We start from the raw sequence: 23070 nt of genomic DNA, 5'->3' as shown, positions 1-23070 counted from the left end.
GAAGAATGTAAATTTTGGATTGGTCAGGCTGCTAATTACAAATACCTCTTCTGCATTTAGAATTATTAGGCATTCACATAAACAGGATAAGCAAGACTGAAAGGTAATTTAAATTCCAGAACATATTCTCAGAACACTCAGTGTTTCTTTGTACCCTCAAAGTAGTTTACAATTGCCTACCCTTCTACTCCCTACAACTGACACCCTGTTAGGTAAGTGAGGCTGAGAAAGCTCTGTGATAACTGTGACTTGCCCAAGGTCACCCAGCTGGGTTCATGTGGAAGTATGGGAGCTAAACCCAGTTCTCCAGATTAGAGGCCACCTTTCTTAATAACTACACCCAACTGGCTGAAGGAGTTTGAAAAACAGCTAGAGAAGCAGGAGCTGACTACATCTAAATCTGATCCCATATGCAGATTAAAATCAGGTGAATCAATGAGAGTAGCTGTAGTAGAATCAGCAATATCTAAACTCAGAGAGAGCTTGAAAATAATTGAAGGTCATAGTTTCAGAAGTGTTGTAGAGATGAAGGGGCAAAGTAGAGTTGCCAGCTCTGGGCTGGAAAATACCTGTAGATTTGGGGAGGGGAAGAGCCTGAGGAGGTCAGGGTGTGGGGAGGAAAGGAACTTTCATGAGGTATAACGCAATAGTCTACCTTCCAAAGCTGCCATTTTTTCCAGGTGAATTGATCTCTATCACCTGGAGATCAGTTGTAATAGGGGGAGACCTCCAACTACCACCTGGTGGTTGGCAGTCCTAGGGCAAAGAGATGGGCAACCCAATTTGTTAGTCTGTAAGGGGCACATTCCTTTTATATCCAGTTGTGTACTGTTTTATTTTAGCTTCAAAGTTAAGCTTTTGTGACTAAATTAATCCATATAATCACCCCACCAGTATTCTGCTCTCCTACAATTTTCAACAGAATAGACCATCATTTAACAGAGCCAGATGTGAACACGAAGTCTAAGGTACAGCAGTATCTATTCAGTATTATTGGTTCTAAGCACAGCAAACCAACATTTTAAGAGCTTGGAGAATGTAAATGCCAATCAACCAAATACAGATTTGCTTCAACTTGTCCTTTTCTTGCATTTAATGTATCAGATTTTCAGCTGTCAGCCTGCCACCTGTTTGCAGAGGACATTGTTGCTAGAAAGCACATTGCTAATTGCATTCCACTGCTTGAAAAGTCATTCCTTAGAAAATGGTAAAATTCATGACTGTTTAAATTGACCAGGTGATTTGTACACATTCCATATCAATCTGTGAGCTAGTATGCATTTTTTTTATCCCTGGAAGTCTGTAATTTACTCAAAGCATGGATTATTTCTTTTTGAAACTCAGGCCTGATAAAATGTGGAAACCTGAGAAAATAATTTAGTATAATGCAAAGTTAACAAAACCATATTTCAGTCTAGCAATGCATAAGTAGCCTTGTTTGTTTGAAAGTCGTTTTCATGTTTATTCTAAAGTTTTCAATTTCAATTTAAAGTCATAGGTGTCTTCACTGTATAATTGTGGACCAGGGATGTAGACAAGCTGCAGTGTGTCCAGAGGAGGGCAACAAAGATGGTGTGGGGCTTGGAGACCGTATGAGGAAAGGTTGGGGGAGCTTGGTCTGTTTAGCCTGGGGAGGAGACGACTGAGAGAGGATCTGATAGCCATCTTCAAGTATTTAAAAGGCTGCCATATAGGGGAAGGAGCAGAGTTGTTCTCTCTTGCCCCGGAGAGACGGACCAGAACCAATGGGATTAAATTAATTCAAAAGAAATTCCGTCTCAACATGCTTAGGAATAACTTGTGTGATATGGGCCTCCATAGGAAGATATCCAGAATCACGCCCAGATTTTTGACCAGGGTTGAAGACATCAAAGTGACCCCATCAAGAGCCAGGAGTGGTACCACCTCCCCTGTGGCAGGCTGATCCAGCCAGAGGACCTCTATCTTAGCTTGATTCAGCTTCAGTTGACTCTGCTGGAGCCACTCCCCCACGACTTCCAAACATCTGGTCAATGAATCTGGGGGGACGGATGGATGGCCATCCATCAGCAGAAATAGCTGGTATCATTCACATACTGGTGACAACCCACCACAAAACTCCAAATCAACTGGGTGAGGGAGCACAATTAGATATTAAATAGTATCAGGGAGAGAATAGCTCCCTGTAGGATCCCACATACCAGGGCCTGTTGCTGGGAATTCTCTCCCCAGTACAACCACCTATTCCCTTTTAGAAAGGATTGAAGCCATTTAAAGCAATTCCTTATATCCCATGTCAGCTAGGCATTGGGCTAACAGCCTACAATCCACTATGTCAAATGCTTTCTGCCCAACCTTTGGAATTAAATCATCTGAGTTTCGTACCAACTGTCTTCCAAAATGTGTGTATTTTACTGGATTGAAAGTCATTTTATGATTATTTAATTTACTGTGGGTTACAATTTTAAACCTTGAACTCATGGGAACATTCTATGTGAACAGGTGATATTGGGAGTAAAATCAGAATCTTTGCTGTTCAAAGATGTTCTGATTTTTATTTTTTTGTGAATGGCAAACCATAGCAACTAACCCTTAATGTAGCATATAAAATCTTATGGCATAAATTCAAGTAATAAATAAAATGTAAAAATTGAATAGATAAATTTATATTCTGTTAAAAAAGAAAAAAAACAAATTTCATTTATCATAGTGTGACTGGACCCATATAGATTTTGCCTAGGGACAGTTATATTAACATTTTCAACCTACTGGCCTGCATACAAGTACTCCACCGAATAAAGTTTGAAACCTTCCTCCACCTGAAGGAGTCTTCCTCTAACTTCTGGCTCTTCTTTCAGTGGAATAACTACTTGTTACAGTAAAACCCCTTTGGCTGGATAAATTGCCTCCCACTGAAGGCAGAATGCATAACACTTTGTTGGTTTGTTAAGCTGATTATTTTTTTGCAGATATCATAAGTATATAGGAGTCAGGTTCTTAAACTTTACAATACCTGACTCCATGAAAAGAAATAGTGTTTTCTCTGTTTCTCCTAGAAAAGGATTACAGAAATATTGCTCCAACCGACAATTCTTTTTGGTGTCCTGTCAATCAAAGTGATCCTTTCAAATGTACTTGAAAACACATGTGAAAAATATAGTCCAGAAATATATAGAGCCAGTTTGGTGTAGTGGTTAGGAGTGCGGACTTCTAATCTGGCGAGCCGGGTTCGATTCTGCGCTCCCCCACATGCATCCAGCTGGGTGACCTTGGGCTCGCCACGGCACTGATAAAATTGTTCTGACCGAGCAGTGATATCAGGGCTCTCTCAGCCTCACCCCCCCCACAGGGTGTCTGTTGTGGGGAGAGGAATGTGAAGGCGACTGTAAGCCGCTTTGAGCCTCGGGTAGGGAAAAGCGGCATATAAGAACCAACTCTTCTTCTTCTTCTACCATCTGCCGGTAAGGCCAATAAAAGAGCACATAGAAACCTACAAACCTTATTACTTGGTTGCCAATGGATTTGAAAGCAGAATAGTAGTAGTAGTAGTAGTAGTAGTAGTAGTAGTAGTAGTAGGAGGAGGAGGAGGAGGAGGAGGAGGAGGAGGAGGAGGAAAATTGCACTTCTGCTGACTGCCAATGCTTTCTTTTCAAAATCAGTGAATGTAGAATCCATTTTTAGACCTCAAGTCATTTGAAGTAAATCCACTGAAGTTTCTCTGATGATGTGTAATCTTTTCCCTTTGGTTTGGGGGTTCATGATACACTAGCCTTTGAAGGTCAAGCCTCCAATACTGTTGTGCAGCTCTTTTTAACCCCTTACCCTTTAGGTAACTTTATTTGTGTTTTGGCTTTGCAGTCTCCCTAGCTGAATCAATGGTTCTGCGAAAAGGTCAGTCAGCATACCAAAATGCCTTCAGTTTGTAATGGAATATAAGGCAGTTTGCAAGCTTTGTTTCACGCAAGAATCTCTTGTGACAATGAGTGTGTGGTTTTCCTCTAGATTTTTGTTGGTTTGTTTAATACCAAATATGTGTAGCCTATTACATATCTTTTTTTTCCTTGTAAGAAATCCCTAGCTTGACACTACAAGACAGTATCCAAATGCAGCTTTTCAAGTAGTTGAAATATTGTACTTTTTTGTATTTTGTTTTTCTGTTGTTATTTAGCAAGAAAGGCCTTTGAATGAAGAAATAACCTCCATGTGGATAAATGTGTGGTTCTAGTCATTAGAAGAGCTAAACATATTTCATATGGACTGCAGAGGATTTTTCTTTCAGATGCATCTAGACGGGAAAAAAAGCAGCTTTGTCCAATATGACAGTGAGTGGGTGTGAAATTGCATTAGATATCTTATAACCAATATTATCAGTTAGTAGGCACACAATTGTCATAGGCAAATGACTGCACAGAAAGAAAGAACTACCCTAAGAAAGTAAGCATTCAGGGACAGAGGAATTTACATCAAGACAATGACATTTTATCAATTTGGCTGATGTGAACAGGACTGACAGACGTTCATCCTATAACATGCCTTCTGGATCCATGTCCCTCTTGGCCGGTGAAAAGTAGCAGTAGTGAGATTCAGATCCCTCTCTGGGAGATTATTAATTTGTTCCTGTTCCAGGGAACTTCCTGGAGAATTTGAAGGAGGCCATGGTTAGGCCACTTTTGAAATACAAAAAAAAAAAAAAAATCTCTGGACCAATCCAAATCAACTTACTGTCCAGTTTTGCATTTGCTCTTTCTAGGCAAGGTGGGCGAGCATGTGGTCAAAGAGCAGCTCCAGAGGTTCCAGGAAGATAAACATTGGCTCTTGATCTGTTCCAATCCAGTTTCCAACTTGGCCATGAGGTGGAAACAGCTCTGGTCACTCTCACAGACAATCTTCATAGAAAGTTGGATCTAGGTGGGTCAGCACTGCTATTATTATTAGACCTAACAGCAGGGTTTGACACAGTCAACCATGGGCTATTAGCCCACTGCCTAGCCTCCATGATGAGGCTGCCTTCCAATGGCTAAAATTCTTTCTCCAAGGATGGGGACAGAGGGTGATGCTAGGAGAGAGAACCTCCCAGTGACATGCTTTAATATGTGAGGATCCGCAGGGAGTTATTCTCTTCCCAGTGTTATTTAGCATGTGCCCTCTTGCCAAGCTGGTCTGGAGTCTCAGACTTGGGTGTCACCAATATGGAGATGATACACAACTATATCTGTGGTCATCTGACTTCACCCTCAAATTTTTTGACCACAGGCGGTGTTGGATTGTGGATTGGTTCTTGCCACGAATTGCACTTGTACAATTTAAACCAGTGCATCAAGATCAAGTGGTTTAGGATGCAGCCATATTAATGTAAGAGTTCTACTGAATCATAGAATCATAGGGTTGGATAGTGCATCCAGGGTCATCAAGTCCAATCCCCTGTAGAATGCAGGAAATGGCCACAAATGAAGTTGGTAGATTATATTTTAGTTAAATATAAACATGCTTAGAAATGGGATAGAATTAAACCTAAATTTTGTTTGGGAGTTTCATGTGATTATCTGTAAAAACAGAAATATATTTACATATTATTCATATTGGTAAGGCACATTGTTGCAGTCATTTTTCAATAGTATATTGTATATTCCGTGCTTTGGTGTTAGTACTGTTGCAGAAATTTTTGCAAACTTCAAAAAGATAGCTTTTTCAGTTTCTATGAATGATACTATTTATTATTGTTCCTTTTATACCCTCTTTCATATTGTATCCTTGGAGGCATTCTGCTTCAAGTTTTAGATAAACCAGAGGGGGCACTCAAAAGAACATATAATGAATTTATCCAGCATGGAAGCATAATGCAACTTTCAGATTAGCAGAAAAGGCATAGACAGAAAATATCACCATGTTCCTCCTCTTAAGAAAAAAAGCCCTGAAAGTTTAGCCAAATCTAGGAAATCATATTCTGCATATTCTTCTCCAGATCAAGACCATTTATGTACTGGAGGTTTCATGCTGGGCTGCAGACTGGAGTTTTAGTCATGGCAGGTTGCCCCACCTCTTCCTGCATCGGCATGGGGGAGCATTTGGCCTGGTGCACTTCATCTGTCCCCAATTTGTACTCCTGCATGGGAGCTGGGGCAGTGAAGTTCCCAGTGCATAAACAGTCAGCATGAGGTGATGGTGTTGCTTTACTCTGCTTTGGTTAGACCTCACTTAGAGTCCTGTGTGCAATTTTGGGCACCACAATTGAAAAAGGATGTAGACTAATGAGCATGTCCAGAGGAAGGCAATGAAAATGGTGAGGGGATTGGAGGCCAAGTTGTATGGAAAAAGACTGAGGGAACTTGGTCTGTTTAGCCTGGAGAGACAATGATTAAGAGGTGATATGATAGCTATCTTTAAGTACTTGAAAGGATGTCATCTAGAGCAGTGGTCCCCAACCTTTTTATCACCGGGGACCACTCAACACCGGGGACCACTCAATGCCTTTTACTGAGGCCCGGTGGGGGGGGTAGTTTACTCCTCTACTCTCAACCACTGCCCTAGCGCTCTCTGATCGCTATGGTAATGTTTAAACATCCCTTCAAAATAAGATACAGACACGCCACAACAATGAAGTGTGTTGTAAAGGGCTGGGGGGGGGATGAAGTAAAGGGCCGGGGGGGGGGAGAAGGCGTCCTTCGGGGCCCACCTCCAGTTAGTCGAAGGACCACATGTGGTTCGCGGCCCACAGGTTGGGGATTGCTAATCTAGAGGATGGAACAGAGTTGTTTTCTGTTACTTCCGAGGATTGGATCAGAACCAATGAATTGAAATTAATTCAAAATAATTTCAGCTAAATATCCAGAAGAGGTTCTTGACAGTTAGAACAATTCCTCAGTGGAACTGGCTTCCTTGGGAGGTGGTAGGTTCTTTTGGAAGTTTTTAAGCAGAGGCTAGATAGCTGATTCTGTGAATTTAGGCAGATTGTGAGTATGTGAACAAAAGAGACTGTGTCGATGCATGGCTCTTGTGGCCCAAGGAAATTCCAACTGCCACTCTGGGGTCAGAAGGTGAATTTCTTTCAGGCCAGACTGGCCAGGGTTTTTTTCCAGGGGGCATAGTTGTGAGTGCTCTGCATTGTGCTGGGGGTGGGACGAGATGACTTTGAAGATCCCTTCTAACTCTGATTCTGTGATCTCTTGGAAGGATACCTGACTTGCCATTCCAGAGCAACACTCCTAGGATTGCAACTCCAGGGTGGGGAATCCCCAGAGGTCTTGCTATTGTAGGAGCAAAAAAAGAGAGATTATGTTTAAGTAATAGTAAATAGATTTGTAGTGGAATATAATTTCAATTTATCTCTTAGCAGAAACCAAAAAGGATCACAGTCCAACCCCACGCTGTTCCCATAGTCATTTTTGGAACATTATCGTTTTATAAATTGCATCTGCTTAATATGATTGCATCATCAAGAAATATAGTTATTTTGTTTAGCAAAGCCTAATAATTTTTGACAGAGTATGAACTTTTATGATTTACTGCTCATTTCTTCAGCTACACAGCTGAAGAAGTGAACATTGACTAATGCAAGCCCATGCCTTGTCACTTATTTTGTTATTCTTTAAGTTTCTATGGAACTGGTGGTCTTTTTTCTTGCTATAGATAGACTAACAAGCCTATCCATCTTGACCTAATCTGGTTACTTTGTAAATCTAGGAATTTATGTACATAAATTTTTGTTTGGTCAAAGTGCACATATTATGTTGTTATATCAAGAAGCTTCTGATTTAGCATGGAGTGTATGAACCTTGCAAAGAAGTGTGTTTTGGGAAAAGATTGTGATCCCAGTTATAGAGCAAGAGGTTTGAGATGCAGATAGGGAACTCGAAAGTAAGTCTTTCAGCAGAGACAGGCATGTCTGGAGAGAGTCTTGATTACCTCATTGAGCTCAGGGCCAGGTTGGCAGGCAGTTAAAAAAACAGTCCAATTTACCAAATTAGGGCAGTCTGGCCCATTTATGGACAGTGTTAACGGGGACTTACATGATGGCATGCCTTTGTATCTTTTGCAGAAGAAGAAGGCCTTGATTAATGCTGTGGCTGCTCAGTATTGGGTCTGCTAGGGTCTCTCCAGAATAGGTATTCTCTTCAGTAAGTATGATGAGATCAGGTGCCTTCTAGTTCTACGGGCTATAGAGCCTTTTGAGGTACTAATGTTTCTTCATTGTATGGAAACAGGAACTAGAGAGAAAGATGAACCGATATGGAGGGTTGATGGCAATGCTGGCAATAGGAGATTTTATGAACCAATGTGAAAGCAGCAAGCTAAAGTTCAAACTAATGGATAGAATAACCTCCATGAAGACTTGCTGTACTTACAACTGCTAGTAGACCTTATAGGCTGATTATGCACAGAAGTTGGCAAGTCGGGCTGTTGCCGATGCATTGTGGCAGAGCAACATGCTTCATTGTTTCTTGTGTCCCCACAGGGGATGCATTCTGCGGTGGAGCTGGTCTGCTGCTTTCTGCCCCAGGAAACCCAGCTGTGGCAGAAAGGTTCCACTGCACAGGGGGCTGGTGGGGGTGGGGTTGCAGGAAGGTGGGATTATGTGGCATTTAAAGTACCCTCATGGACACAGTAGCATGGGGAGGAGCCAGGCCTTTGTGTGTTGGATTGGCCTTGCCAGTCTGCTGATTGTGGCCATGGCAAAAAAGAGAATACTGGAAAATCAGCGTTTCCTTGTCACGGGCCACCAGAGGCCCTAAATCAGGTCAAGGCCAGGAGGAGACCAGGTATGCTGCCCTAGCTGGCCACGCCCAGTGGCAGCTGTACTGGAGGAGCCTGGGCTGCAAAGCCTAGCCGGAACAAAGTCAGAGTCCAGTCTGCGTCATCAGAAATTAAACAAGCACAGTGTAGGGCAAGGCAAAGAATAGTTGAAACAGAGCCAAGGTCAAAGTGCAGATAGCAGGTATTCAAACAAAGCCAGTCCACTTTACCAAATGCGTTGTCAAAACTGGTGCCAGGAGTCAGAGGAGCCATGGGAAGCCAGAGATAGCCAGTCCAATTTACCAGAAGCGTAGTCAAGCTGATGCCAGGGGTCACAGGAGCCAAAGGGAGCCAGAAGAATGCAGAAGTTCAAACCGGTCTGGAGGTAGCTGCATAATTTGCATCCACATTGAAGGCTGCTGCTGAACGTTTTTTCTCCTAAATGCAGACCATCTAATTAGCTGTACCTGGGGAATGACTCACTCAGTCCTCCCCAGGAGTGATTCCAGCTGGGCCCCATCTTTGTTGATAGGTTGCCTGCAGCCTCTGGCTTCTTCGGCGTGCAGCCAACCCCACCCTTCTGCTCTGCCTGTGTCACTCGGGGGACTCGTTGGATTCAGAGCTGGAATCCCCCAGCACCCAAGATGCCTCTTGTGCAGTGCCTGACCACCTCGTGCTGCCTTTCCCAGCCGTACTCTCAAAGATCCCTGTCTCTTCTGTCGGAGCTGACTCATCTGCTGGCTCCGGTTGCCCTGGCAACTCCTGGGAGATGGGAGGAGGCAGTGGAGTGTGACAGGAGGAGGCAGTGGGGGCATGACACCGGGCAAATGTCGTGCATACACAGGGATTAGTCCAGTGGTTAGGGCCATGCGGCTGCCTGCTGCTGGTGCATCCTATCTGACTGTGCCATGCTGCCGCCAAGCCTCGCCCTCGGGCTGGCCTCTCCAGAGATTCGGCCAGACTTGGGCTCCCCTCCCACGCCCACCCCTCCCTCGTTGCCCACCTGCTGGCTGCCCCCATGGATGCTCCAATGGGCACCCTGTCACTCTGAAGTGGCTGAACAGCTACAGCGGCCAGCAGTGGGCAGTGGTAGCAGGCGACAGCCAGCAGCGGGAGGTGGCAGGGAGTGGTGGCGGCGGCTGGTGGTGGCCAGCCACAGTGCAGCCATGGCAATTGCTGTCTCCACACTGTATTGTGCCTTCACGCTCACAGCACCTGTACACCCTCCCACACATGCTGCCGCCACCCCTGCAATTGTGGTCATGGCCAGAAGGTGGTTGAGAACTGCTGCGTTAGACTATGACTGAAAGCAAGATAGGTGTAAAGATTCTTCTCTTTCTTCCTCCTTTAGCACAATAATTTACCACTTGGGGGGACCCTGTTTACCCTAGGGTCTGTGGTAGATGAGAAGAGCTGTCATTTTTAAAAAATGGGTTAATCCCGTCCTTCAAAACTCTGCCATCTAACTACAGTACAGGGAAGCCATTATTTTTCCATTGTCCTTAACTGATGTATTTAGGGGAAAATCAGACTTTTGTTTAGTTTTATAAATTATTATCATTTCATATATGCAAGCTAATTTTTGTAATCAGAGAGGCACAATGTGACATATGTTAAAATGTATTCTGTTCAGTATATTAATCAATTGCAAGAAGAATTGTTACTTATGAAACCAAAAGGTAACTGGAAGTACTGTTTCTGCTTCATTTGTGACAGAATGTTATCTGTGATTTCTTCACAAAATACAAACCCAGGTCATAACAATATATTGAATATTTCTGGCTGTTTAATGTTACATCTCAGTTACACAAATAACACCTTCAGGCTGTTGTTTTGCAAGTTGCAATTTTGTTAAAATAATGAAAACGTCAGTGAAACATAACCTAAACCAAAGCAAAACCCAGCATATTTTAGCCTAATACAGTTTGGGTGCATGGTTTTAAAAAGAATACAGTGTATGTGATAAAATTCAAATTAAAAATGTGTATATGTCTGTATGCAGAAGTTATACAAAGAAGCATCTCTAAGGTTTTCAGTCCAGTTTAGGCATGTTTATTCCACCCTGAGCCATATGGGAGGGTGGTATAAAAATCTAATAAATAAATAAATAAATAAACAGTAGTAGATATGGTCAATGACAGATATGTCCACTAAAGGTTCTTAATTGGCTGCTATGCCTACTTTCTATTTGCAGCAAAGGCAACAATGAGCCGTGAGTCATATCCAGAGTGTGGGTGTTCTGCCTGACCTGGGCTGAATCTGCACTTACTTTGTTTATTCTGTTGTGGATCCTGCTGAATACAGATCAATTTGAACTCTGGTCTTCTTCTCCCCCCCCCTATTGAAACAGAAAAGTGTTCTGCCCTTGGTTAGGGGAGTTCAGAAGGGGAGGGAGGAGCCAAACACAGCTGGAGCCTCTTTCTTTGTTTTCTTGAGGGGAAGAAGAGGATTGGAGACAGCAGAGGAGGGAGGAAAAAGAACCCTGAGGCAAATCTCTACCGACAAAAGTTAGGGCTTCTGAAGCTTCTACTGAGAGAAAATTAGTGGTTCCCCTTTAAGGAAATCTTACAGCCTTGGCCAATCAGGGCTTCTCTACCATGGAGCTTCAGCAACAAATTCAAAGCAGGCATTGGTTCCGCATGCTTTCTCAATCTGATTCTTCAAATATTGAGGGTTAAAAGCACTCTAAGATATTGCAGGATAAAGGTAGGGTCACTCCAGATCAATCATGCTTGTTGCAGAGGGAAAATTTAAATCAGACAAAATCAAAATGGAAATCGCATTCAATGGTGATGGCAGGAACTGAATCGACCTGGGATTGGAATAAAAGCTCCGTGCAGACTCCATCCTGGGATGCTGGTCTGTTTCATGCATTAAAAAAACAAACAAAAACAAAAAAAACAGCACAACAGCTTTGTAATTTGTGAGAGATAACTTCACTTTGAAAAACGAAGCTTGTTTTGGAACAAAGAAATTTCTAGCTGTAAACAACAACAGTGGCAGGTAGTCCCAGCTACCAAAAGACTGGGTGTTCCAAGTTCCAGTCACTTGATTAACCCACTATTTCACATCCAGGATTTAGAATGATTTTTCAAGACCCTTCTAATATATTATGTATAATGGCAAATTCCCTGCCCCAGCTTGATCTCAGTGAAAAAATCCAAACATTTTACACTGGTTCCTTTCAAGCATTCAAGCACAATGGGTCAAGTGTATTAAACACGTGTTATACTTTCTTGTATCTTTTCTGGTCATTTTTTTCTGCTGGTGGAAAGGTGGTAGCCTACTTACAGAGAAAGTATGGGATTCTGTGAGTATGGGATTGGAGAAAGAGACTTCCCACATTTTAAGGAGTCTTCCAGATCCCATCCATGCAGCCTGCTTAATCATGTATGCTTTAAATTAAAGGGCAGTAACATCAAAGTCTCACCGTCATTCAACTGAGTCTTCTGGAATCCAACGATTACCGTGTCTTTGTAACATTTGAACTGGCAACTTGAGTCCAGACAGGCGGTTTTGATGACAAAAGAGTTAGAATTCCTTATGGACAAGTAAAAAATTTTCTGTCCTTCCTGGCTGAGATAGTGTCAAACTCACTTTCATACCAGCCACGTGGTAAATAATAGATTTTATATGAAGGTCACTTCTAAAATATGCATGCTTATGTTTTCCTTTAATACTCAAATCTTTTAAAATACTCAAACCTTTTCAGAGAACTATGAAGCAAATTTTGACTGGAAGTAAGTGATTTGTCTTGTAGAGTGTCAGGCATTACAGGTTTGGAAGGCATTTGTCTTAATAATGCTTTATGTAATTCAGTAAGGAAGCAGGAATATATTGAGGGATTAAGATACTTCCAGTTTTTCTACAGAGAATGCATTCACTGATAAAAATTGAGAAGGAAATAGTAAATATTCATTTCTTTCAAATAGCGCAGACTGAGGACTGAGTTAAGAAGGAGGAGAAAAGCAGAGTCTAAACAAGTATCCTTATCCTTTATAGTCAGTGGAGGCTTTAAAGATGGAACTGTGCTATGTGATGTCAGTAGATGAAATCAAGACTAGAAAAAATGTCCCAAGGAATTAGTTACTAAATAAATCTGTTAGGCTGTTTAATTGGAAGGGTGTCATAGTAAATGGTATCAAAGGTTGCTGAGATGTCCAAGAGGATCAACGGATACATGCTGCCCGTGTCACTGAAGATCATCTAGTAGAGTGACCAACGTGGTTTCTGTATCATGAGCCAAAATAGAATCCAGTTTTTTTTTTAAACCTAGATAATTAGTTCCATCTAAGAATACTAGGAGTTGTTTTGTTGCTTCTTTCAAGAAAATCCAGAAGATTTGGTAGATTGAAGATGTTTACCTAGGTTCATGGGATCCAAGGATAGTTTCTTTAATGAGAAGCTGACCACAACCTCCCTTAATATTAGAGACATCAAAGTATCCTTCAAAAAGCTGTTTAGAATAGAAGATAACCACTTAGACAAGCATGGAACCAAAGACAGGTGGTCAGCTTCATTACTCCAAATATTCTGTCCCTCAGTTAGTGTAAATTAAAGCTTACTATTATGAATATGACAAGCAGATCCTTTGGGGCACTGTCTGTAATAAATGTGCTGTCTAAGTTAAATTCAATACAAGCACTTCTATTGGCAGAGTGCCCTGCAAATTGGTCTGAGAGAGCTGATTAAGGTTCTGCTGTTGGTTTCAGTGAAATCAAATGTAAAAAGCCTCTCACAGCCTTGAACAATATTTTCAGGTGACATTGCAGATGCAGTGATGGAGAAGAGGAAAGTTGTCACCTTTGCCATCACAAAAGTATGTTTTGAAATGGGTTCTAATTGTGTTGTGTTCTGTCAACCTTAACACAAATTTTCTTCCACCACCCTTGTTCTGAATAAACATTAAACTAAAACACACCATATATACTGTCTCTATGTGACAATGAAGTTAATGTTAATCTATTCATATTACCATTTCCCTTTTCCAAATGTAAAATCAAAGGTATGTGTCCCTAAAGTCATACAACCAGATATTACTTAGGACATCGTGATGATTGTGGTGATCGATGAAGTCCTGAGCTTCTCACTGTGGTCTCAGCATAGATGTTGAAGTTCTCTAGACTAATAATTCTGAAAAATTTCTGAAATCAGCTATAAAACCAGCTTAGTCATCTCAAACAGGGAGTGTAAAATACATCAACAGAATCACAACTGTTGCTCAAGGTCCCAGCACCAGATATAAGCCTTCAGAATTTGCACATTTTGTTGAAGGTTTTTTTCATAGATAGTATGGAGTTAGGTGAAACAGGCAGCAAAGTTTGCAGGTGGTAACACAGCACTATGTAGAAAATCCTAAACTAACTGCAAAACGATGTGGTGATGTTATCCATTCAGTCGTGTCCGACCCTCCACAATTCTTCAGGAAAGCCTTCGCCACGTGTCTCTGTCAATGACTGCTTCTTTTAGTTGGTTCATGGTCATTCCTATATCGGCTTTGATCGTGTCGTTTCCTTTTGCTTCTGACCATGCCGAGCATTAATGATTTTTCTAACGAGTTTGATCCCATGATATGTCCAAAGTAAGTGAGCTTTAGCCGTAATATATTGCCTTCTAATTACATAGTTTGCTTGTTCCTCTCTAAAACTATCTTGTTGGTAACTTTGGCTGTCCATGGTATTTGCAGCATTTGTCTCCACCATAGTTCGAAAACATCTATTCTCCTCCTGTCTTCCTTCTTCAGGGTCCAGCTTTCGCATCCATAGCTTATGGGGAAGACAATGGCATTGACTAGCTGGTGCTTTGTATTAAGGCTGATATCTCTATTTTTCCATATTTGGTTCATGTTTAACATGGTGTTCCGGTCCAGTGTTATCTGCCGCTTGATTTCATGGCTGCATCCACCACTATGAGTGATCATAGAGCCAAGAAAGATGTAATCATCAATGCATTAAATGTTCTCATTGTCAATCGTGACGTTGGTGCTACTGCCAGGAGTTGTCATGATCTTGGTCTTTTTGATATTTAGGTATAATCCCACCTTTTCACTTTCTTCTTTTAGTCTCTTTATCAGGGTCTTCAGATCACACTCCGATTCAGCAAGGAGTGTTTTATCATCTGCATAGCTGAGGTTATTGATGTTATGACCTCCAATTTTGACTCCAATTGTAGATTCTTCCAGATTAAGGTTCCGCATAATTACCTCTGCAGAAAGGTTAAAAGGAAAAGGTGAAAAGGTACACCCATGTCTCACTCCTTGGCTGACCTTGAATCAATCAATGTCTCCATATATTAGTGATACATTTATTTGTATATAGCCATAGACCTTTACAAAATATAAATTCATATATTGTTCATACTGTGGCCTCCTGGTTGGTGTACAATGAACTGACAAGGTGGGTGAAGTGGGACAACACTCCCAATTCATTTTGTTGGCATCCCATAGCTTCTTGTGATCAACACAAAATGCAAAATGCTTTCCTTTAAATCAGATATTTACAAATTTCCTTGTTTTTACAAAATCCTTTTTCTTCCTGAGACATGTACCACATTCCACAGTGTTTGTAAAATCTTAGTGATTTGGAGTTTTCTCTCTCTCTGAATAAGTATACATCCAGTGGGAACTATCAGTGGACCATTCTGAGTTGTCACCATAAAATAGTTCACCATCAGAACTGCAGGATGAAGATAAAAGCTAATGTTAACCTCCAAGCATCAGTAACGATGTCTGTGTTTCTATCCCATAAGTCACAAACAAACATTTTATTTTCAGTCATTTAGAACAGTACAATAAACACTGTCATCCCATCCAATAAATCAAATACATTTGGTGGCCAATTTGAGCCTGCAACCCAAAAGAACCTAGGTGAATCACAAAAGTCAAAGTAGCAAACTTACAGATTCTTCTACATCATTAATTTATTGGGCCAAAGATTTACTATGATAAGTGTGAGCTTCATGTGGTGATGAAACATAAGCTATAGATGCCTAGGGAGGGCTTTCAAGGCATCCTATTGACAACAGGAAGAAATAAATTACATCTAAGCTGGGCTTTGGTCCAGGAAAGCACTCAAGTATGTGAATGATCCCACTGAAATCAAAACAAGGCAGTCTTGGTAATTTACAGCTGTTCTTTCCCATGCACTATCTTCCTCTTTCTGACACTGCTTCTCAGTCCTTTCATCTGGAGACACTGATCATTGTCCTAAAGTATACACTGAATTCTTGAAATGGAAGGATCACATCAACTGGAACTTGTGTACATTCTGCATTAAATTCCTCTGACTTTGAGGATTTATCTATGTATCTAATTCACCTCCTGCTGCCTCCCAGCACTGGTATTCAGAAGTTTTCTACTGCTGTAGATGGAGGCTACAGATGGAAGTTGCTAAAACTTTGCTCCATGAATCTAATTCTCTCTTAAAGCTACCTGTGCTCCTGGCTGTTGCTGCCCCCACTGAGAGTGAATTCCACAGTTAGAGCTCTGTTCAAAATACTATGCTGGATTTCTTCTAAAACAACCAGCAGATTCTATGCGTGACTCCCACCCCAAATAAAATAAATAAAACCCACTAAATTAAGTATAGGAATAGTGAGAACTTTGCAAAAGTTGTGATTAACATTTTTACATACCTCCCTTGGTGTAGTGGTTAGGAGTGCAGACTTCTAATCTGGAGAACTGGGTTTGATTCTGTGATCCACCACATGCAATCAGCTGGGTGACCTTGGGCTCAACACAGCTGTTCTGACTGAGCAGTAATATCAGGGCTCTCTCAGTCTCACCTACCTCACAGGGCATCTGTTGTGGGGAGAGGAAAGGGAGGGCGACTGTAAGCCACTTTGAGACTCCTTCAGGTAGAGAAAAGCAGCATATGAGAACCAATTCTTCTTCCTCCTCCTATTTGTCAAGCCTTTGTAAATACATTACAATTCATCTTGTTCTTTCTTTCTTTCTTTCTTTCTTTCTTTCTTTCTTTCTTTCTTTCTTTCTTTCTTTCTTTCTTTCTTTCTTTCTTTCTTTCTTTCTTTCTTTCTTTCTTTCTTTCTTTTCGCCCTTATTCATATCATGGTTATATTGTATAATGTTTCATCCTCAACTTCTTAGAGTAGGCATTTTTAAATGTTATTGGTTTCAAGTACATTGCATATAATGATGGGCATACGTCCCCATTCTTGAACTTATATCTAAATTTGTTAAACCATACATGGTCATGTCAACATGCCCCCCCCAAAAAATTCCCCCCAGAGGGGGTGGAAAGGGGGGGAACATGTGCAGACATGGCCAAACCATTGCAGTCTGCTTTTGGATTCATTCTTTAATTTGTGGCTGGTTGTCACATTTCTGTCTGAATTGTCTGATTTTGATTATGATAACATCGAGAGACACACAGAATTTATCACAGGCATTGCATTTGAAAGGTCTCGAGTTTGTTTATGTCAGGTTTTAGTAAAGTCCATGGTTTTGATCCATATAGGAGGATTGGCAGGCTTAATGTCTGGAAAAGATGAACTTTGGTCTTGAGAGAGATTTGTCTGCTTCCAGAGGCACCATTTGAGTGTGGCAAATGCTAGTGTTGCTTGGCCAATCCTATTGTGGGCTTCAGTGGTATATGACACTTTCTTTTCTTGCACCAATGAGCTGTTACCCGAAATGCTCTCCAACGCGTCCTGTGACACGCGGGTTTAAGTTGTGGGGAACAACTGGCTTAGCTTTTTGAGAGGTTGGGTAACTTAACGTTATAGGATCGTTACCAATGTCTACGAGGTAAATTACACCCGTGAAAGGACTCAAGGTGGACAAATCAATATGTTGCAAAAATAACAGTCTTTATTAAAGTAAGAAAAACAATAAAAAGCATAAAATACACTAACACACTAACATACAGTCAGATAGGGAAAGTAATAGAGTGGGGACAAGAGGTTCAGTATAGTTACCTTCCGTCGAGTAGAGAGGCAAGAGAACAGCGACACGTCCTGCATGAAGGGAGATTTCCAAGGGTCCCAAGGTGGAAAAACTCAAAGTGACAGTCTCGGGCCACTATTTTTATGGTGTCCCAAAGGGGAGGGGACCTAGGACTGGGGCGTGGGCGGTGTAGGTGATTGGACAGGAAGGGTGCATGTGGGTGGACATGCGGTGTGCATTTGATGGGGTCTTCCCAGGGTCACTGCATTGGGAAATGTCCTCTGCCAGGACAGGAGATGGGTGTTAATGGCTCTAGACAAAGAGTTACTGGGCTTAAGCCGGAGGGCTACTGGGTGTCAATGGGGCTATCTGTAAGTGTTTGAGGAAGAGATTCCCCTGGCAGACAGGCTTAAGTCAAGAGAGAAAGAGGTATGCCCAGGGTCCTCGGGGCATACTGGCTAGAACCAAATCACTCTATCAGTAGTACAATGGGGTGGGAGGGGGTCGAGATTAGGGCATGGAGGCACCTGGATTTCCAAACCTGTAGCTGAGCACAAGCCTGGGCTTGTCCTGGTTCCCAAGATGGAGTCTGCTCTGACATTGCCTTGCCAGAGTGACTTGGTCTGTCCTGTGTCTAGCTTGCTCCCAAGTCTAGACTGTCATGCTGCGCTATTGGTTAAGGAGTACAGTGTGCCAAGGCATAAGTCAGGGATCCTGCCATGCGTAACAGAGCCTAAGTATTTAAATTCTTTGACTTTCTCAATTTGGTCTCCATTGAAGTATACATTTGTTGGTGATCCATCTGTGGTTATGACTTGGTTTTGTCCACATTTATTTTTAAGCCGTAAGATTGCGCAATGCAGGCAATGTCATAGAGGATGTTAGTAGCCTCTGCATTGACAAATATGGCACTATCATCTGCAAACATCAGATCTGTCAGGAAGTTGCTTTGGCCACATAGAACACATCTATTCTTAAATGCTTTTCTCATAATGTCATCAACTACAATGCCAAAAATTAGGGGAGAGGCTACATGTCCTTGGTGCACTCCAGCATGGATGGTGAACTCCTCCTCTGATAGCTCATTTCATATTTGCACTTGGACACAGCTATGCTTCACAACAATATTCTACATGATCATGCCACTTCTGGGGTTTCTTGAATCCTGAAGAATGTTTCAAGGGGTTTGCAATGGTACAAAAGTTGAGAAAGGCTGCATTAGAGGAAGTACTAGAACTTTCTGCCAAATCACGGTTCTCTCACAGCACCCCATGGCTGTCTAAACATGGACAACAAGGATAATAAGCAGTCCTGCATGATGACTGTTGGAGTGCTGCTGCTTGCTTCTGTTCTGGTCTTTGCATTAGGTATCTATCACCTGCAGGTGCCTGCCTGGGAAGCGATTATTCTTTTGTGCCAGTGAACTTTATTTTAAAATAAGTTCCAATGTTTTTGTTGTTGTTGATTTGGTCTTTGGCCAGAAAGGTTGTTGGAGGGAGGACAGAACCATTTTTCCCTTTCTGATTCTTATAAAAACATTGCTTTTAAAAATCTTAAAAGGCTTGACCTTTTTGGTTTTCTTCTCTTGGCTTGTTTTAGAAAATAATTACTGTATATACTCGCATATAAGCTGACCCGCATATAAGCCGAGGCACCTAATTTTACCACAAAAATCTGGGCAAATTTATTGATTCTCATATAAGCCAATGGAGGGAAATGCAGCAGTTCATGGTAAATTTACATTAATTGAGGCACCAGTAGGTTAAATGTTTTTGAATACTTATTTCAAAGAAAAAACAGTAAACTATCTCTGTAAGTGCAAAAGAGGGCCAGCAAACCAGAGCAGAACAACAGTACCCAAAGTTGGCAACCTATTACAACAAGTGCAACAGCTACTAAACTGGGAGAATGGACTACTCTAACTACAATTGCAGTGCCCCCTCCAGAACAAAACACTGAAATAAAGAACTATAAAATTCAACACTTAAATAAAGAACTGTACAAATCAACTTTTAAAAGAAACACAACTCCAAGAAGAAAAGGCAAACAATGCAGCCCCTCAGAAAAAAGAAGAAATAAACTTGTGAGGAGAAACAGTAAATCCCAAAGCACCCCCAAAACCCACCCCACCCCAACCACAGAAACCAAAAGAATAGTTTGGAAGAAGTGAAGGCAAAAGGAAAAAGAAGATCAGAGTCCCTCAGTCAAACCATTGGTATCCTACAAGCAGCCACAGCAAGCATGCTCCAGCTTGCAGGAGGCTTGCAGAAGCAATGTTACGATTGGCTGGCTGGGAGCAGGCTGTTATTTCAATTACCTTATATACCCGCATATAAGCCGAGGAGCACTTTTTTAGTGTGAATACTGTCCTGAAAAACTCTGCTTATGCACAAGTATGTACAGTAACAACTTGTATTTTCTCTTTTTCTCAAATGTGTTTAATTTTTAAAGGGCTTGTTGACAGGGGGTGGGAGTGCTATTGGATTCTCTGGTTTGACATTGGCTGAGATAGGCTCACTTCATTTGCCTGTGAATCTACTGGGATTCTCTGGTTTGACATTGGTTCTGTTCTTCATGGTTCTGTTTACTTTTGGAAGCTTTTAGCCAGCAGCTGCTTTTGTGTTTGGCTATTGGCTTCTTTGCCCAAGAGAAAGTCTGGGATTGTTTCTCCCAGAGGAAACAATGGAGACTGATAGGATGGCTGGGACACTTTGTTTAGAGGCTTGTAACATTGAATCCCTTGGTCAAATTTGCTTGAAATGATATTAGGTCTCTGAATAATCCAGAATATCAGCATAGAAATTGGTATCCTGGGAATTCTGCATTTTTTCCTAATTGATTGATTGATGATGATGATATTAGCCATTCAGTCGAGTCCGACTCTTGATGATGCTATGGTTCAACTGTCACCATTATTTTTGATCTTGCACCACTTCTTTTAGTTGTGCAATGTTCTGCCTGGTGTTTATTTTGATTGTAACTTTTGCCTGGTTTCCTTTTCCCACTGACCAATGCTAGCATAATTGCTTTCTCCACTGAGTTGGATCGCATGATATAGCCAAAGTAAATGAGCTGGAGTTTTGTGATTTTGCCTACCATTGATATATCTCAGACAGTACTCTTCTAAGTAAGTGTTGACTGAAATTAGCCTGTTTTATTTCAAAAGCCAGACTTTGAGATGTAGAAAATTTCCTGAGAAATTATTTCTTACCTGATTTTCTGGAGGCAAAGCCCCTATCTGCAAATATTCAATGTTTTAGCATGCTTACTTCGAAACCAGGCTCTGTGGCAAGATCCCTCCAGTCTCACTCTCTGAAGACTCAGATCCTATCTGAAAGCATTGAGTTTGTGACAGATGTTTTGCTCTCACTCTCCCTCCCTTCTGATTCCTTCAGACTTCAGTGAGTCATTACTAGCTGCTAGTTGCTCTGTGCACAGTCCAAACTCGTACATAGGGGATTTTGGATTGGCAGAATCTGACAGGACCTTCGCTTATGTGTCGCACATCATTCTAAAAGGTGCAGTTACAATAAAGAATCAATGTCTATGAGCAGTTGTTGGTGTTGCCCATTTGTAGCATGCAAAGATGAACGGCACCCTGCTCAGATGAACGGCACTATTGTAGTGGTGCATAGCAGGAAAGATGCTAAAATAGACAGGAGGATCAAGGCTTGGGATGTTTTCATATGTGATCGAGATACCTTGAATTAATCCTGATGGGCAGCCGGTTAAGTGATTGCAGAATTGACTTAAAATGCATGCACTGGCTAACATGAGATAATAACTGAGTGGTACTAGCCGGGTTCTCTGAGTTGACTTCAACGGCAGACCCATTACAATTGTCTAGTCTCAATATCAGACTTGCATGGATTCCAGTGGCCATATCAACTGTCAAAGTTAGGGGGTCATCTTCTAGACTAACAAATACGTTTCTGTTGCAGGTGCTCCTCCCGTAGTAACAGTGGATTGAGCATGGGTTTGGTTAGGTAATATCAATGTAGATGTAACTATTTTCAGCCATGCAATATCAGCTCTAAGCATCAAATAGCATGCTTAGAAGTATAATTTGCTACTAATTAATCCAATCTGCCACATATTTAACATATTTACAAAATCAAATTTAATTAGGATTTTTAAAAATTGAATAAGTGGCATTGAGGCATAACAAATATATAGCTGGATCTAATGAAGTTACTTGAGATTTATCTTTATACAGCTGTCACTGTATAAACGTAAGAGGCTAAGGCCTAAGAGGGCAGAGACTGGGTAGGGCCAGTCCAGGTGAGGGCCCAATCGGAAGGGGCAAAGCGCCTTCTGATTGGGCCCTCACCAGGACAGACCAGAGTTCCAGCCACTCAGGAGGCATGAATCCAAAGTTCTGACAGGGCCAACGTTTTGACAAGACCCGTCCACCCAGCCCAGCCAGGGGAAATCTGGAGACATTGCTGCCCCTGTCCCTGGTCTGTCCCTGACCACCGCATGACATCTTCAAAGTCAACCATGAAAGAAGTATGTGGGCAGGCAGACATTTTGGTGTCTGTGGCCTAATTCACACAAGAAGGGAAATGACGCAGAGCTGGGAGGAATTAGTTGCCATGTAATCATCCCCTAAGAAGAGTCTCCAGTTTGATTTTTCCTTCACATATCTGAAGACATGGCTCCGGAAAGCTCATCTGAAACCACTATGCCACAATTCCCAAAGGTCAGCCCTCTCCCACAATCAACGAACATTCCAAACCACAGGTTCTTGACACCCATATCTCCACACCCATACCCTCATTTGCCACCATGCCACCACAACCCCCCCCACACACACAATACACACATTCAACCCCATGCCCTTACAGACTGGACAACTCCTCCCCTTCCTCTTCCCACTGCCAAGCTGTAGCACCCGTTATATTCTTGGATACAACGGGCTTTGCCCCTAGTTATAACATAATTGGTTAAGCAATGTCTCTTTGACCGACTGACCAAAGACTTACTATGATACTTTCCGTGATAGCCTGGATCGCTGAATGTTAGCTTGAACTTCACTGCATTGGAAATTTTGTCTAGGGTCACATGGCACCACATGGGTAAGAAAGCATAAAACCATCAAATTGTGACACAGTTTCTATAGCAGCAAGCTATGCATTGTAGGCACTCAGTAAGCCTACAATAATATTCCTTTCTTGTAATAGTTGTTCATACTTAAAGGATTTCACACCATCAAGTTCAATCTGGCCTAAATCATTCCATACTGCGATTTAAAAATGAACGGTGAAACCAGCATTTCATTCTTTGTAATTTCTATTTTCAGTCTACAGCCTTTTTCTGATGGAGGTTTGCACCAATTGTCTCTTGGTAAATAAATTGGACTTCATTTGTTAACTGAACTAACAACTTCTGTTATCATTCAGTGCTATTTTATTTCATACACTCCCTGTTTTCAAACAAATGTGAAAAGAAAAGTTGAA

General features: G+C 41.6%; 1 protein-coding gene across 5 annotated transcripts in view; it reads left to right on the top strand.

The window, feature by feature from the left end:
* The window catches only part of NELL1 (neural EGFL like 1), a 705231-nt gene that overhangs the window by 300545 nt on the left and 381616 nt on the right, over nt 1-23070 (top strand). The gene's annotated exons all lie outside the window — the stretch shown is intronic.

The sequence above is a fragment of the Paroedura picta genome, chromosome 2, assembly GCF_049243985.1.
Source record: "Paroedura picta isolate Pp20150507F chromosome 2, Ppicta_v3.0, whole genome shotgun sequence".
Lineage (NCBI taxonomy): Eukaryota > Metazoa > Chordata > Lepidosauria > Squamata > Gekkonidae > Paroedura > Paroedura picta.
This window is presented reverse-complemented; position numbering and strand designations above follow the sequence as displayed.